Source organism: Phacochoerus africanus, chromosome 4, assembly GCF_016906955.1.
Source record: "Phacochoerus africanus isolate WHEZ1 chromosome 4, ROS_Pafr_v1, whole genome shotgun sequence".
In the NCBI taxonomy this organism is placed as follows: Eukaryota; Metazoa; Chordata; class Mammalia; order Artiodactyla; family Suidae; genus Phacochoerus; species Phacochoerus africanus.
In genome coordinates, this window is record NC_062547.1 from 5,524,808 (window position 1) to 5,539,159 (window position 14,352).

General features: G+C 54.0%; 1 protein-coding gene across 4 annotated transcripts in view; it reads left to right on the forward strand.

Annotated features, from left to right (window-relative positions):
• PC (pyruvate carboxylase) overlaps positions 1 to 14,352 on the forward strand; it is a 105,115-nt gene that overhangs the window by 65,021 nt on the left and 25,742 nt on the right. The window contains exon 1 of one of the 4 annotated variants that reach the window (XM_047775150.1): positions 12,132 to 12,197. The exons of the other annotated variants lie outside the window; for them this stretch is intronic. The gene's annotated coding sequence lies outside the window, so the exon portion shown is untranslated. Of the gene's footprint in view, positions 1 to 12,131; positions 12,198 to 14,352 lie in introns of those variants that run through there. 4 annotated transcript variants of the gene reach the window in all.

The window sequence follows — 14,352 nt, forward strand, 5'->3', positions numbered from 1 at the left end:
ATCCCTGGCCTCGCTCAATGGGTTAAGAACCAGGTGTCGCCGTAAGGTGCAGCGTAGGTCACAGATGCGGCTTAGATTCTGCGTCACTGTGGCTGTGGCGTAGGCTGGTTCAGCTCCGATTTGACCCCTAGTCTGGGGAGCTTCCATATGCTGCAGGTGCGGCCCTAAAAAGAAAAAAAAATCGTGATAAAGACTGACTTTGTGGAGTTCCCGTCATGGCGCAGTGGTTAACGAATCCGACTAGGAACCATGAGGTTGCGGGTTCGGTCCCTGCCCTTGCTCGGTGGGTTAAGGATCCGGCGTTGCCGTGAGCTGTGGTGTAGGTTGCAGACGCGGCTCGGATCCCGCGTTGCTGTGGCTCTGGCGTAGGCCGGCGGCTGCAGCTCCAATTCAACCCCTAGCCTGGGAACCTCCATATGCCGCGGGAGCAGCCCAAGAAATAGCAACAACAATAACAACAACAACAAACAAAAGACAAAAAAAAAAAAAGACTGACTTTGTGCCCGACACTCTTCTGAGCACTTTGCATATGTATTAACTCATTTGATCTTTCAGCAGACCTGTGTACACTGCTGTTACCATCCCTGGTTTTACAGCTGAAGGAATTGAGGCCTGGAGGTGAGCAGCTGAGAGCCCTGATTGGAACCCAGGCAGTGGGACCCCTGGGGGTTCACTGTGTTATCCTTGCCTCGAGATGTTAATATCTAGGAATTCTCTCTCCCTCGCTGCCTCTTTCTCTTTAGAATTTTGTGGGGTTTTTTTGGGGGGGCGGGGGGTTGTTTTGCACTGCACCTGTGTCATGTGAAAGTTCCCAGGCCAGGGATCGAACCCACAGGGATCAAGCCACAGCACTGCATCCTTAACCCTCTGCGCCACAAGGGAACTCCAGGAATTCTCTTCATGTATTTTTTTCTCCTAAGAGCTAGTCAGGGCCTCAGCACTGCTGGTGCAATGGGGCTGCCACATAAGATATAGGATGGCTAGTTAAATGTAAATTTCAGATAAACCAATAATTTAGTCGTATAAGTATCCTCCAAATATTGCACGGGACATACTTATACATTTTTAAAAATGCGGTTTATCTGAAATTCAGATCCTGGCTGAACAGTTGGCATTTTAACTGGCCGAATCTGGTGGTCCTGGCTCAGCAGCTTTATCTTGGTTGAGAAGAAAGTTGGGTGCCAGGAAGAGATAAGTTATTGGTCTTGCTGCTCTCATTTCTCTGGCCAGGTGGTGCTGAGAGCTACAAATCTCTGATTCATGGTACATTTAAAATTTTTCTGTTGTTAAAGTATAGTTGATTTACAACGTTGTGTTAATTTCTGCTATACCGGAAAGTGACTCAGTTTTATATATATATATATACAGAAATAATACTCTTTTCCACTATGGTGTATCACAGGATATTGAATATGGTTCCCTGTGCTATACAGTAGGACCTTAGTATTTATCCATTCTATACATAATAGTTTGTATCTGCTAATCCCAAACTCTCAGTCCCTCTCTACCTGTCCCTTACACCCCTCCACAACCACAAGTCTGTTCTCTTTTTCTGTGAGTCTGTTTCTGTTTTGTACATAGGTTCATTTGTGCCATGTTTTAGATTGCACATATAAGTGATATCATATGGTATTTGTCTTTCTCTTTCTGACTTAGATCACTTAGTGGGATAATCTCTAGGTCCGTCCATGTTGCTTCAAATGTCACCACGTCATTCTTTTTTATGGCTGTGTAATATTCCATCGTGTATATGTACCACATCTAATTAATCCAGTCCATTGATGGACATTTAGGTTGTTTCCATGTCTTAGCTATTGTGAATAGTGCTGCTATGATTCATGGTGCATTTTAAAATGAAATATACTTAATATCTAAATTCCAAACATTTCTAACTTTTGCTTTTCTCCTCTAAAGAAAGAATGTTAAAAAAAAAACTTCACAGGAATGTGCCAAGATATAGGTAGAGCACAACAGATATTTAAGAAATCTCCTGCAATCAGTCTACTATTTTGCTATTTCAGAAGACTCACTTGACATAAACCAAACCATTCAGAAAGCTGTCTAGATTCTTTAACCCCTCAGAGGGACATGCCATTGCTTTGTCTAATCTGTATCTTTTGCTGATCTGGCCAGATATTTCTCTTAAAGCTTAGTCTCATTCTGCTTCTCATAGCGGCCTGGCTAACAAGGACTTCGGGTGTGAACAGGAAGCTGTGTCTGGGGATCTGTCTTCCCTGGGCTGCTGCCTCTCCCCTGTGCTTCTCACTGGAGCACAAAAGCTACTGGTCATTTCCACCCTTGGCTGGGTCAGGGCCTCCAGTGATACATGGTTCCCAACCAGCTCCATCCTCGCAGCTGCCTGGGGCCCGGTGCTGGCACCTCGATCTCAGAGGAAGGAGGTGCTCTTGGTCCAGTTCAAGGTCAGTCGTTCACCTGAGCCTTGGAGCCTCCTTCCCAGGGCCACTCCATCTCTTTAACTCCCAGCAGCCTTTCTCCTCCTTCAGAAGCTTTAGCTCACTTGTACCCCCAGCCCAGATGTGTACCTGCCTTCCCTGCATCCCTCCTTCTCGTGTGGTTATGTAACCTTTTAAAAGTACATTTTCAGTTTTTACATTATGAAAATCAGGTAAATACTCACAGCTGAGAACACCCAGTGTCTACATGATAACATTTTCCTGTGGAATCTCTCCGTTTCCTGGAATTACTGTTCATCCCATTCCTTCATCCCCAGATGAACTATAAACTCCCATCTCCTCCCTGTTCTTTCAGAGACATCAGGCAGTCCAGCCTTTTGGGGTTTTTGTTTGGACCCCCCCGCCCCTGCCCCCTGGGCCCCGCCCGGGACCTTTCTGGCCTGTGCTGTTGTCTGGAGCAGCGGTTCTGGTTCTCACGGCCTTTCTCCTCCCCTGAGGACTCCCCACATTCCCTCCGTGCTGGTCTCCCGGGCGCCTCAGTCTTGGTTTATTTACTTCCCCGTTTGTCAGTGCTCCTCCCCCGGCTTCCAGGGCAAACACACACTTGGATTGTAAACTTTAAGGCCAACCATGTCTGAAAATACCTTTATTTTGCCCAAATTTGACTGCTAGTGTAACCGGGTAGAGAATTCTAGATTGGCAAGCATTTCCCTCAAAGGAGGCTCCGTGTGGCTGTGACCTCTGCCTTCTCCTCGGGAGGGCAGTGGGCTGAGTGCTGGCCCCCACAGACATCCAGGTCCTCACCCTGGCACCTGTGAGTGTCACCTTCTCAGGGAAAAGGTCTTTGCAGGTGTGACGGAGTTAAGGATCTTGGCGCGGGGAGATGATGTGGATGATCTGGGGCCCTAAATGCCATCGCAGGCGTCCCCAGAAGAGAGAGGCAGGCGGTGAGACACACCCTGCGGTTCAGAGGCGGAGACTAGGGGCCACAAGCAGAGGCGGCACTGGAAGCTGGAGGAAGCAAGGAAAGACTCTTGCTCCCCTGCAGCTTCCAGGAGGCCCAGGGAAACTGACGCTGAACTTCTGAGAGAAGACAGTTGTTTTACGCCACCAACTCTGTAGGAATTTGACACAGTAGCTCTGGAACGGAGCAAATACAGGAAGCTAAAGGGATCCTCCGATCTCACTTGGGGGAGGGACGTAGGGCTTGTGCGTGGGAATTTTGGGCTCATGCTGGGGTCTCAGGCTCCTCACAAGCACCAGGGCATGTCCCCAGCTCCAGGGGGTGCTGTTGGATGATGCTGCCCTGCTCCCCCCCGGGGGCGGGGGGGGGTGCTGGGCTCCCTGGACTCATCTCTGATTTCGTTACCTTTTCTTCTATCTACTGTATGTCAGTTTTTTTGTTACACTCTCTGGGTGAGGTCCTCAACTGTCTTCTAATTCTTCTATTTATTATGTTTTAAAATGTCTGCGATGCTATTTTTAATTCCCTAGAGATCTTTCTCGTTGCCTTTTTAAAATAGCTGCCGCCTCTCCATGCAATAGCTTCTCTTCTCGGAGATTAATTATAGCTTTTCCCCCTAAGTATCTGCTCTCTACATTACTCTCTCCTCAGAGGTCTGTGTTTTTATTCCCGGTTTGTTTTGGTGAATTTTTTGGCTCTTTCCTCAAACATCTGGTGACTTTGGCCATCCCTTTGTACAGAGGGCTGGCACCAAGGCCCGACTGGGCACCACGGGGCTTGTGGACCAGTTGTCCTCCCCCTCTGAAAGGGGGCTGCAGGCTACCTCTTTCTTCAGGCGCCCACTCTGCGTCAGTGGCCGCAGGACATCCGTCCTGGGCGCGTGGTTTCCTAGAGAGCAGTCCTCAGGGTGCTCCCTGGCGATCAGTCTGGGAACCAGTTCATGAAAGCCGAGGGCTTCGCCGCCCGCTGTCCGGGGTTCTGGCTGTGACCTCTCCCCGGGCTGGGCCTCAAGGCCATACTGGAGCCTTTCCGGGCACCCAGCCTCTCATCACCTGAAAGGTGCCAGTGCCTGGCGGTCAAGAGCAGGGCCCTGGATGCCCATGACCCTTCCATCGGCTCTGATGCTCCCTGGCAGTGCACCCTTGTGGACACGTGACTCCATCTGTCCTGCCTGAGGCTCCGTTTCCATGGCTGGGAACTGAGACCTGGGAGGCAGGTGAATTGTCGCAGGGGTTGCTGCAGGAATTCAGCAAGTGAATCCACTGGCCTTTGCGAGACTGAGGCTGTTCCCTGTTCCTCTTGTTCTGGGATGTGACAGGGAGACAGGTCTGGGGCTCTCCTGCCTTTAGACTGTAACCAGACTTCTGTTTGCAGCCCTGTCGTGTAGACACCCGGCCCACCAAGTGCCGAACCTCCCAGAGCCTTCAGCTTGAATTCGCTTGCTCCGTGGCCCTTGCATGCTGCTCTCCACCCTTGACCTTGCTACTTGTCCACAGGCTGTGCGTTGGCCAGTTTGTGGGCCTTGCAGCTGCTACTGATGACTTTCCCATTCTTTGTCCTTGAGGGTTTGTGCTTTTTTTTTAAAAAAAGATCCTTTTACGATGTCTCAGTGGGATTTCAGAAGGGCAGAAATAAACCTCTATGTTCGGTCCATACATTTCCCGACCTAGTTCTCACCATCGCATGTGAGGCAGATACGTCAGTGCCGTGACTCCCGGCTTTATGGGTCTTACATTGCTAGCTGTACTGTCTGTATTTTTCAAATGTTTCATAAAGGAAGGAAAGAGAGAGAGAGAGAGAGAAAGAAAAGGGGAAAGAGAGTCCCTTGCTCCTAGTCCCCTCTAACCCATCCTGCATTTTTCCTCTTAAACATTCTTGGAGTTTCTGCTGTGGCACAGTGGGTTAAGAGTCCAGCTTGTCTTTGTGGAGGTACACGTTTGATCCCTGGCCCAGTGGGTTAAGGGATCCAACACTGCTGCAGCTGTGGCGTAGGTCACAGCTCTGGCTTGGATTCGATCCCTGACCTGGAAATTTCCATACGCTGCAGGTGCAGCCATAAAAGAAAAAACAAAAACAACATAACGTCTTTGTCCAGACACTGGGGAGTTTGCAGTAGAGACCTTGCCTCTCAGTAACTCACTTTTACATCCGCCCATTCTGAGCCACTGCTGAGGCCACCACCAGTGAGCCCTCTGCTGCCAAATCCCACACCTTTTTTTTTTTTTTTAATTCTGGTGCCTTAGACACTGAACACCCCTGGGAACCCTCGCTCTCCCACATGCCCACCACTTGGCTGGGCCCCGCATGTGCCCCTCTGCTCATCCGGGTGGGGGTGGCATTTCTGGCTGTCATATCTGCCCCTCCTGTTCTCATCTCCCCAGACCTCCCTCTCCTGCTCAGAGGGCTCCCTTGACCTCAGACTCACGTCCAGCAGCCTGTTTGGCCTCCCCAGCCGGATAGTTTGCAGTTACTTCAGGCTCATCAGTGTCACCACTACCTACACTGGCTTCTGTGTTGGGGTCACCGGTGCTCACCCTGTCCCTTGAAACAGGAGCTAGGAAGTTCCCGTTGAGGGAGTTGCCCTAAGTGGTGCAGTAGAAACGAATCCGCCTAATATCCATGAGGATGCGGGTTTGATCCTTGGCCTTGCTCAGTGGGTTAAGGATCCAGCATTGCCGTGAGCTGTGGTGTAGGTCGAAGATGTGGCTTGGATCCCATGTTGCTGTGGCTGTGGTGTAGGCTGGCAGCTGCAGCTCTGATTGGACCCCTAGCCTGTGAACCTCCATATACCTCAGGTGCAGCTCTAAAAAGATAAAAGTAAATAAATAAATAAATAAAAGGTCCCATTGTGGTGCAGCGGAAATGAATCTGACTAGCATCCATGAGGATGCGGGTTCAATCCCCAGCCTCGCTCAGTGGGTCAGGGATCCAGCGTTGCCCTGAGCTGTGCTGTAGTTCGCAGATGTGGCTGGGATCCCATCCCACATTGCTGGGGCTGTGGCTGTGGTGTAGGCCGGCAGCTGCAGCTCCAATTCGGCCCCTAGCTGGGAACTTCAATATGGGTGTGGGTGTGGCCCTAAAAAGCAAGCAAATGAACAAAACAGCAACAACAACAAAAAACAGGAGCCAAGCGTCACCCTTAACCTGCGGCCTCTTTACCCCTCATCTGACGGGGGCTGGAGGTGATGCCTCTGGGGTGTGGCTCGTCCTGCATCAGAGCATCTTCCTTGCTTTTCTTCCACCTCTAGCCTTTCCTCCTCAAATTCAGCTTCCTCAGAACAGCCAGAGAGGTCCCTGCAAATGGCAGGCCCTCCTCCCCCGCCTGGTTTCTTGGGTCTGTGCGTGCAGGCTCGTGGCCCAGTCATGATGTCCGGCCTCGGCCGCCTCCTGAGCAACTTCACTCACTGCCTCTGGCCTCAGTGGACATTTGCCAGGCTCTCTGTTCCTTTGCCTTTGCTCCAGCTGCCTCCATGCCCGAGCCGCCTCCCTGCTTTCTCGCTGTCCTTTGATTCATCCCTGGTGGCCCTCTTTAGGAGGTCTTCCTGCTGACTCTGCCTGCGCTCCACCCAGCCACGTGCTGGCATTGGCCCCGTTCACATGCTCGGCTTCTTTTTTTGCTGCCACCCACTCAGCCTGCCCCAGAGGGGGTGCTGATCGCAGTTGTAAACAGCTCCGTGCTCTAAGGCCCTGGCGCCAGGGCCTGCTTCAGGCTGAGCAGGTGAGAGAAGGTGTTGTTTTTGACACCCTGTGCTCCCAGCCCCTGGTTTTAGGGTCTCTGCAGGCTCTGGTCATTTGTGGAGAAGGAGGATCTAGTTTCCTAGGGCTGCCTCATCTAGTGTCAGAACCGGGTGGCTTATAACACCAACAGCCTGCAGACCAGAAGTCCAAGCTCACAGTGTTAGCAGAGCCCACTCCCTCTGACAGGGGAGGGGCCTTCCTTATCTCTCCAGCGTCTGGCATCTCCAGCAGTCCTGGCGTGTCTTGAATCGTCCATGTGTCTTCTCCCTGTGTGTCTCCACGTCGTCTTCCCTCTGTACGTGTCTATCTCCGCTCAAATCTCCCCTTTTTATAAGACACCAAGCATATTGGACGAGTGGCCGTATTTCACCAATCACTTCGGTAAAGACCTTATTTCCAACTCAAGTCACACTCTGAGCTCCTGGGGGTTGGGACCCCTACATAGCTTTGGGGGAACAAAATTCAGTCCATACGCTAGAGTCCGCTCTCCTACCACCTTGAACTAGGGTGACTTGCGTGAACACATTGGGGTGAGGTCCTCCATGACCCTCCAGCTGGAGTGGGTGTGCCACGAAGGTGTCAGGGAACTTTCTGGACCACCTGCATGCCTGCCATGTTTTGGCTTCTGCCTCCCTGCAAAGCGTCATCCAGCCATGGTTAGAATTGAAGCTTTAGTGCCTTCACCCCTCTTAGCCCTGAAATGCTGTCCTGGTTCCCACCCTCAGTCTAGGAGGTATTTTTTGCTGACTTTGCCCTTTGACCTTCCTTGGCAACACCTTGGGCTCTAACCTCTGTGTAAGGGACATTTCTATGTCCCACTAGCTTGTGCATGCTGCTTCTAGGCGGAGCCGTGCCTATTTGCCCACAGTATTTCTGGACTCTCCTCTGCAAGCTTATGGGGCCTGGCATCCTCATTCATTCCTTCCTTCCTTCCCCAGACATCTAATTTCCCTGCCGGGCACTGTGCAGAGTACAAGGGAGACGGGACAAAAGAGACCGAGAATCCTGTCCCCAAGGCCCTCAGTGTCTGGTGAGACTGGTCCAGGAATCAGGGCAGCATTACGTGGTCCTTCCGGAGGACACAGGCACGACCTCACCGAGAACCCCCTTGGCATGTGGCAAGGATAAGGGCACGGAGCAGAGCTGTGCTAAAGATAAACGGCTGCCTGAGGGAGGGTATCCGAGCTGGCCGGGGAGGTGGGGGTGTCCAGGCAAGCCTTCTTGAGCGAGTTCTGCAGGAGGCCGAGGAAGGAGGGCCAGCGGCCTTCCCACAGTGACTGTTCCCCAGTGCCTGGCTACCAGCAGTAGCGCTCCTTTTGCACCAGGGGGCAGTGTTTGCCCTGCAAGTCTCCCTGCCCTCAGGCGGCTGGGACCCGGCAGCCGCTGCAGGGCTGCTGACCACTCACCCCGGGCCACCCCGTCCTGCCTCTCCCCCTGCAGACCCCGATCAGCCCTCCAGCGTCTTTCTCTGAGCCTCCTCCGCGTCCCAGTCCACACGTCCCCTCAGCCCACGCAGCGCCAGTTGCCCCGCTTGCCGCTGTCCCACCCCCTCCCCGCCACCTGCCGCCTTAAACTGAGGGTTGCCAGGGGCGATGCGGAGCCACGACGCCGCTCAGGGTGGGAGCGTCGCGCTGCTTCTGCCCTGCCTTCGGTATTCTCGCCCTCCTTTCTTCTTCATTGTTGCTCGTTTCTCCCTTCGGCTCCCCCTACTCAGAAATCTCAGCCTCCGTCTGTTCTCTCGGGTGCTTTGATAGCAGCCGTTGCAGCCCTGAAGTCAGGTGGGGTCTCTTTCTTCTCTCCCCCTTGGCCACCAGCCCTGGGGCCCCCATGGGACACGTGTAGGACCGAGCAGAGTTGCCTGGAAGGAAGGCTGCCGGAGATCGGCCCCCTCCATCAGAGGCTCCCTTCCGCCGCAGCGTGGAGTCCTCCACCAAGAATTCTTTCTCTCCAGTTCTGACCTGCTTTTGCTGGCGGCTGCCCAGGCCGGCTGGGGGCAGCGTGTTGAGCCTGCTGGGTGCTAGTGTTGGGCTGGCAGCAGGAAGCAGATGCATAGGAGCCTCGTTGGTTAACCTGGAGCTCCGGGGGCCTGTTTCCAAGTCCCCTCTCCTCTCTCGCCCCCTCTGGCTCCTCCCCAGCACGCATGTGAGATGGATGTGCTGAGGGACGTGGGGACGGGGGGTGGGCAGTTCAGTGCTTGGGCTTCCTAAACTGACACATCAGCCGACCACCCCTGAAGCAGGACCATGGCTTCCCTTTCCTCTGTGGCTCCTGCCCATGGTTGCCCTCCGAGTCTGCAGGAGATGCTGTTTGAAGAACAGGGATACTTAGGGTGGAAGCCATGCAAGTCCTCAAAGGAACATTCCAGAGCCTGATGCTTGGCTGCAGCAGCCATGAAGGTGGCCGCCCACGCTGATCCCAGCCGACTGCTCTGGCTGAGCGCACATCTACCCTCAGCCCAGTGGCCATACTGTCTGGACCAAAATGTGGACGGTGATGGCTTGACGACAGAGTTTTGTGCTGTTCCTGGTTGCAGGAGGCAGCCTGAAAGATGTAGTTTAGGTCTAAAGTAGTGGGACTTCTAATGATATTTCATGATTTATTGGATAAGTTAAAGCTGCCCCAGGGCATCAGGGACCCATGACTGCCACCACCATTGGCCTGCTCTCCGGTGGGAAGTGCCAAGCACCACTGGTGGCCCTGCTAGAGTTCAGGCAGTGATGCAGTGCTTATCAGGGGTGGGGTTTGGGGGTCGTCTCTTTTGGTTCCTAGGTGCCTGTCAGTGCTGTGCTTCTGATGGAAGACACAACTGCTCCTTTAGTTAGGAGGCGACACCCCCTGGCCTAGTGGGTCAGAGCTCCTGCCCTAAGGGAGGCATCCACACTGGTCCTGCTGGGTCACCTGGAGTGTGACCTGATCCCACGATACCTGGTTCCTTCTGTTATAGGGAGAGAGTAGTTGTGGGGGTTACCTGAGGTAGTACCTGTGGAGCCCAGTGCCAGGGAAAGAGTAGTAGGGACTATGCTGGGTATGCTGGTCCCTACTGTGTCCTCACCTGCTGGCATCAGCCTGGCACAGAGTGGAGCTTGGTGAGAAGAAGCTTGATGTTGTAGAAGCCCCCGGGGTGGCACAGGTCACAGGGATGGGCAGATGATGTCAAGAGCTCCCTGCCCCATGCCCCAGGTCATCATTGGCCCCTCTCCTGCCTCTACCGTCACCTTCTGGAAGGAGAATGGATCCAGTGTGGGGGACTCGAAGCTGGAAGAGAAGGAGGCTGTCTGCGGAGTCACGCTGAGAGGCAGTGGGGGAGAAACAGGTGTTCCTGACACCCCCCCGCCTCACTGTGCCTCGTTCTTGCTGCCAGCCGTTGTTTACACGTCCCAAGTGAGAGTCAAAGCCGTCTTACTCCCTGTCTCTAACGCACAACCCGAGGCCAAGGGAAGGGATCTGTCAGCTGGCATTTGCAAAAATAGCAGACGGGTCTCTCTGCCCATCAGCTCTCCGGGGAGGAAACCAGTGAGGGATCTTCCAGGATGGCAGATGCTTTTCTCTTGCTCATCATTCTCTCATGTCTGAGGTCAGAAAAGGAGATTTTTGCTCACGTGTATCACCGGCACCGAGTGAGGCCATGTGGGTGTCCCTGAGGCAGGTGACCAGAGGCCCGCTGCGCCCCGGCTGCCTCTGAGGAGCTTCTCCTCCATGGAGACCCTGCTGGTGAGGGTGCCCCGTCCGCAGAGCAGCCGCCCTCGCCGAAGCCTTGTTCCGCCCTGGGGAGAACACCAGGGCTTCCCAAGACTCCAGGTTTAGTTAACCAGGGGCTTAGAGTTTTTAAGGAATATTGCCAGGCAAACTGTCAATGACCTTGAGGACTTCTGGGTTACCATCCACTGACCCCAAACCTAAAAGCAGGGCGCAGTGTGCCCCATGGTGGGTGCCTGGCCTCTGCTTTCCTGTGACCAGTGCCATGGCCTGTGCTCTGCCCAGGAGTGTGACAAAGATGCAGGTGCTCCAGGGCAGGCCAGTGCTCTAGGCAGGTGGCCCTGTGAGGAGAGAGGCTGGCCCCCAGGTCACTCCCAGATGCCAGAGCTTGATTGCAGGGCCATGTGCCCCTCTCAGAGGGTGGCAGGAAAGGCCTTCCCCGCTGTGCATGCCTCAGGCACTTGGCTTCTGCAAGCGGGCTCGTTGGGTGCCTCCAGCCGTGCAGCTTCCTGCCGCTGCCTCCACAGGCGGAGTCTCCCCACTCAGCTCCCCACATTGGGCCACCCCAGACCCCTCAAACTCCACACACCCACAGTGGTGCATCGCGCGCGCGCGCGCACACACACACACACACACACACACACACACACACGACCCTCAAGGTCCTGCTTCCTGGAATCGAGGCTGCTATGAGGAGGCCCACGTCGCCCTGCAGGTTTTCTCCCAGCCGAAGTTGATTCCAGAAAGGCCTTGGGCAGCACCAGGCAGCCGAACCCCTGGGTTTCGGGTCCGGGAGGAGAGTGCAGTTTGCCAAGGGGAAGGCTAGGTGTTGGCCTAACCAAGTTCTGAGTAGGATGGAGCTGTGTGCCGGGGGCAGGGGAAGGAGGCAGTATTTTTATTTGCCTTTGTGTCCGCGAGTCTCAAGCCTGGCATTGGGGGGTCGGGTGGGGGTGGGGCCATGTGACTAAGCCAGGAACTGAGCTGCAGCGGTGTCTAGGCTCTGAGGGGCGGTGTGACCTGTGCTGTGTCATCCCTGAGACCCCATTCTGCCTGCTGGCTGACATCTCCCTGCCTTTCACCTCTAGTGGCAGCAGTTAGTCTGGCGTCCTGCCTCAGAACATCTCCTGCGCCATCCTTCCGGTCCTTGGGGGTCAGGGAGCAGACTTTGGGCTGTGAACCTCCTGCTGCCTGCGTGACCCAACCTCCCTGCCTCCCCTGCTCTCCCAGGCCTCTGGGCCCACTCCCGGGCGCCCCTTCCCCCGGTTTCCGCCTTGGCAGCCACCCCAGCCTCCAGCAGTCTGGGGCCAGAGAACTTTGTGTCCTGGGCCAGTGAGCAGCCGACGGTCTCCCTGGTCAGAAGCAGCTCTGGGGCTGGCTGGTGCAGGGTGAGTGCTCTAGGGGCTCTCGCTTGTTGCCCGGGGGTCTCTCTGCCCGAAGGCGTGATCTGCTCTCCGTGTGCGCACGCGCAGGTCCTTATCCTGTGCAAGTCACTGGGCAGAGGCGGGGTGGGGGTGTTTTGGTGGTTTGGGTGGGAGTGAGAGCTGTGCAGGGGTGGGCTCCAGAGCAGGGGATTGTGTGTGGCTGTAGGATGCGGGCTTCCTTCTTGCATCCCTCGCTCTTCTGGGAGGAAAGCCAGTGGAAGGTGATCAGGGCAGCCCACAGCCAGGCCCGGGCCTGGTGCTCAGGGCTCCTGCTCAGTGATTCCCCAGGACAACCTGCTGAGGCCGGGGGTGGTGTTACTGTTACCACTTTTGCAGAGGAGGAAGGGAGGCCTCAGGTGCCCAGGTCTTGGGGGGCAGGTGGATCGGGGCCAGACCCAGGTCGGCTGACTATGGGTTCATGCAGCTGTTGGAGGAGGCTGCCTCTGGCCCACTTTCCCCATTGCTCAGACTTCAGCCAAGGACCGTGACCTTTCTCCTCCTTTAAACATCTGCTCAGCTCCTGCCCCCTAGGGTCTGTTCAGGCCTTAAGTCCAGGCTGGCATTTGCTTCCCTCTGCAGGGGATTCAGAGCCCCCTCCAGTGCCCAGATCCCGGGTTCTTGGTTTATAAGGTGGGATGCCAAGGAAGCCCTTGCTGTCCAGAGCATGTGTGAGGGTCAAATGCAGAAATGAAGTGTGAGTCTCTAAGGCTGGGCAGCGGATAATTCAGACTCCTTGTTTCCTGACTGAGCTAGCGAGGCAGTTGGTACCACCCTGTGAGCATAACCTCTGGGGATCTCTCTCTTTATCTGGAAGAGGGACTGAGGAGTGTGCGTGATGGGGGTGGGGACAGAAACGCTCTGTTTACCCACAAGACAGCGCATAAGTGCCAAGGAATCCACAGGGGCACCTGCACCCAAGTGGGAGGAAGGAGCTCACCTCCCTGGGAATAGCTGAAACATCGCCAGAGGATGGAGGGTCTCTGGGAAGCTGCTCACCTGTGGACAGGTGAGGAGGACCTGTAGGAGGCTCACCTGGGGCAATGGGGGAGGACAGTGAGGGGACCCTGCTGTGTGTGGGGTGTGAGCCTCCTGGAAGTCCAGTCCCACTGAAAGCAGGACAAATCCAGTCCAGTCACCCAGGGAGACTATTCAGGAAGGACCTCCTCTTGGCACTTCTGTACAAAGGTCTTCCTCCTCCCCTGTGTATTTTTTCATTTTTTTTCTTATAAATAATAATCTCCAATGGCAAAAATGTAGACTGCCTGGAGAAACGTAAAGAAGGAAAAAGCAACACCTCACCAATTCTAGAACCTAGTGAATAACGGAGACCTGCCAGGTATTTTCCTGGCCTTAAAAAACATTAATGATGGAGTTTCTGCTGTGGTGCAGCTGGTTAAGGACCCAGGTTGTCTCTGCAACGCCTCAGGTCGCGGCTGAGGCACAGGTTCGATCTCTGACCAGTGCAGTGGTTTAAGGTTCCAGCATTGCTGCTGCTGTGGCACAGGTTGCAGCTGCAACTTGGATTCAGCCCCTGGCCCAGAAACTTCCATATGCTGCTGGTGTGGCCAAAAAAAAAAAAAAAAAAGAAAGAAAGAAAGAAAGAAAAACCCACCACCACCAACAAAAAATCATTAATGGGATCGTATTATTTATCGTCTTATAAAGGATATTATAAGCATGTCCCATGTCATCGAAACTGTGGAGTCATTTTAATGGTTGTGTAATGTGTGTATTGATGCTCCAGTGTTGGTGATTTAAGTGACTTCTAATCATTTGCTATTGTAAATAATGCTGATTTGAACATCTTTCTGCATCCTTCTTGGTTCCCATTTTAGAATATTTCTTTGAGTTGGATTCCTAGATTGGTAATGACCTGGCCAAGGGGCATAAATATTTTAAAGGCTTTTGATAGGTTTTGCAAACTCCTTTCCGGAGAACTGCCCCAACATCCAGACCACGCCTGCGGGTCTGCCCCTTCCACCCGCCTTAGGCCTTAGCAGCATGCAGTCTGCTTATTCACAGCTCTGTTCATAGGCCAAAGCAGCACCTGCCTGTTCTCTTTTGAATGTGGTGATTTCTGGTGAGGTGGGACTGTTAACAGTTTATTAGCCACTTGCGC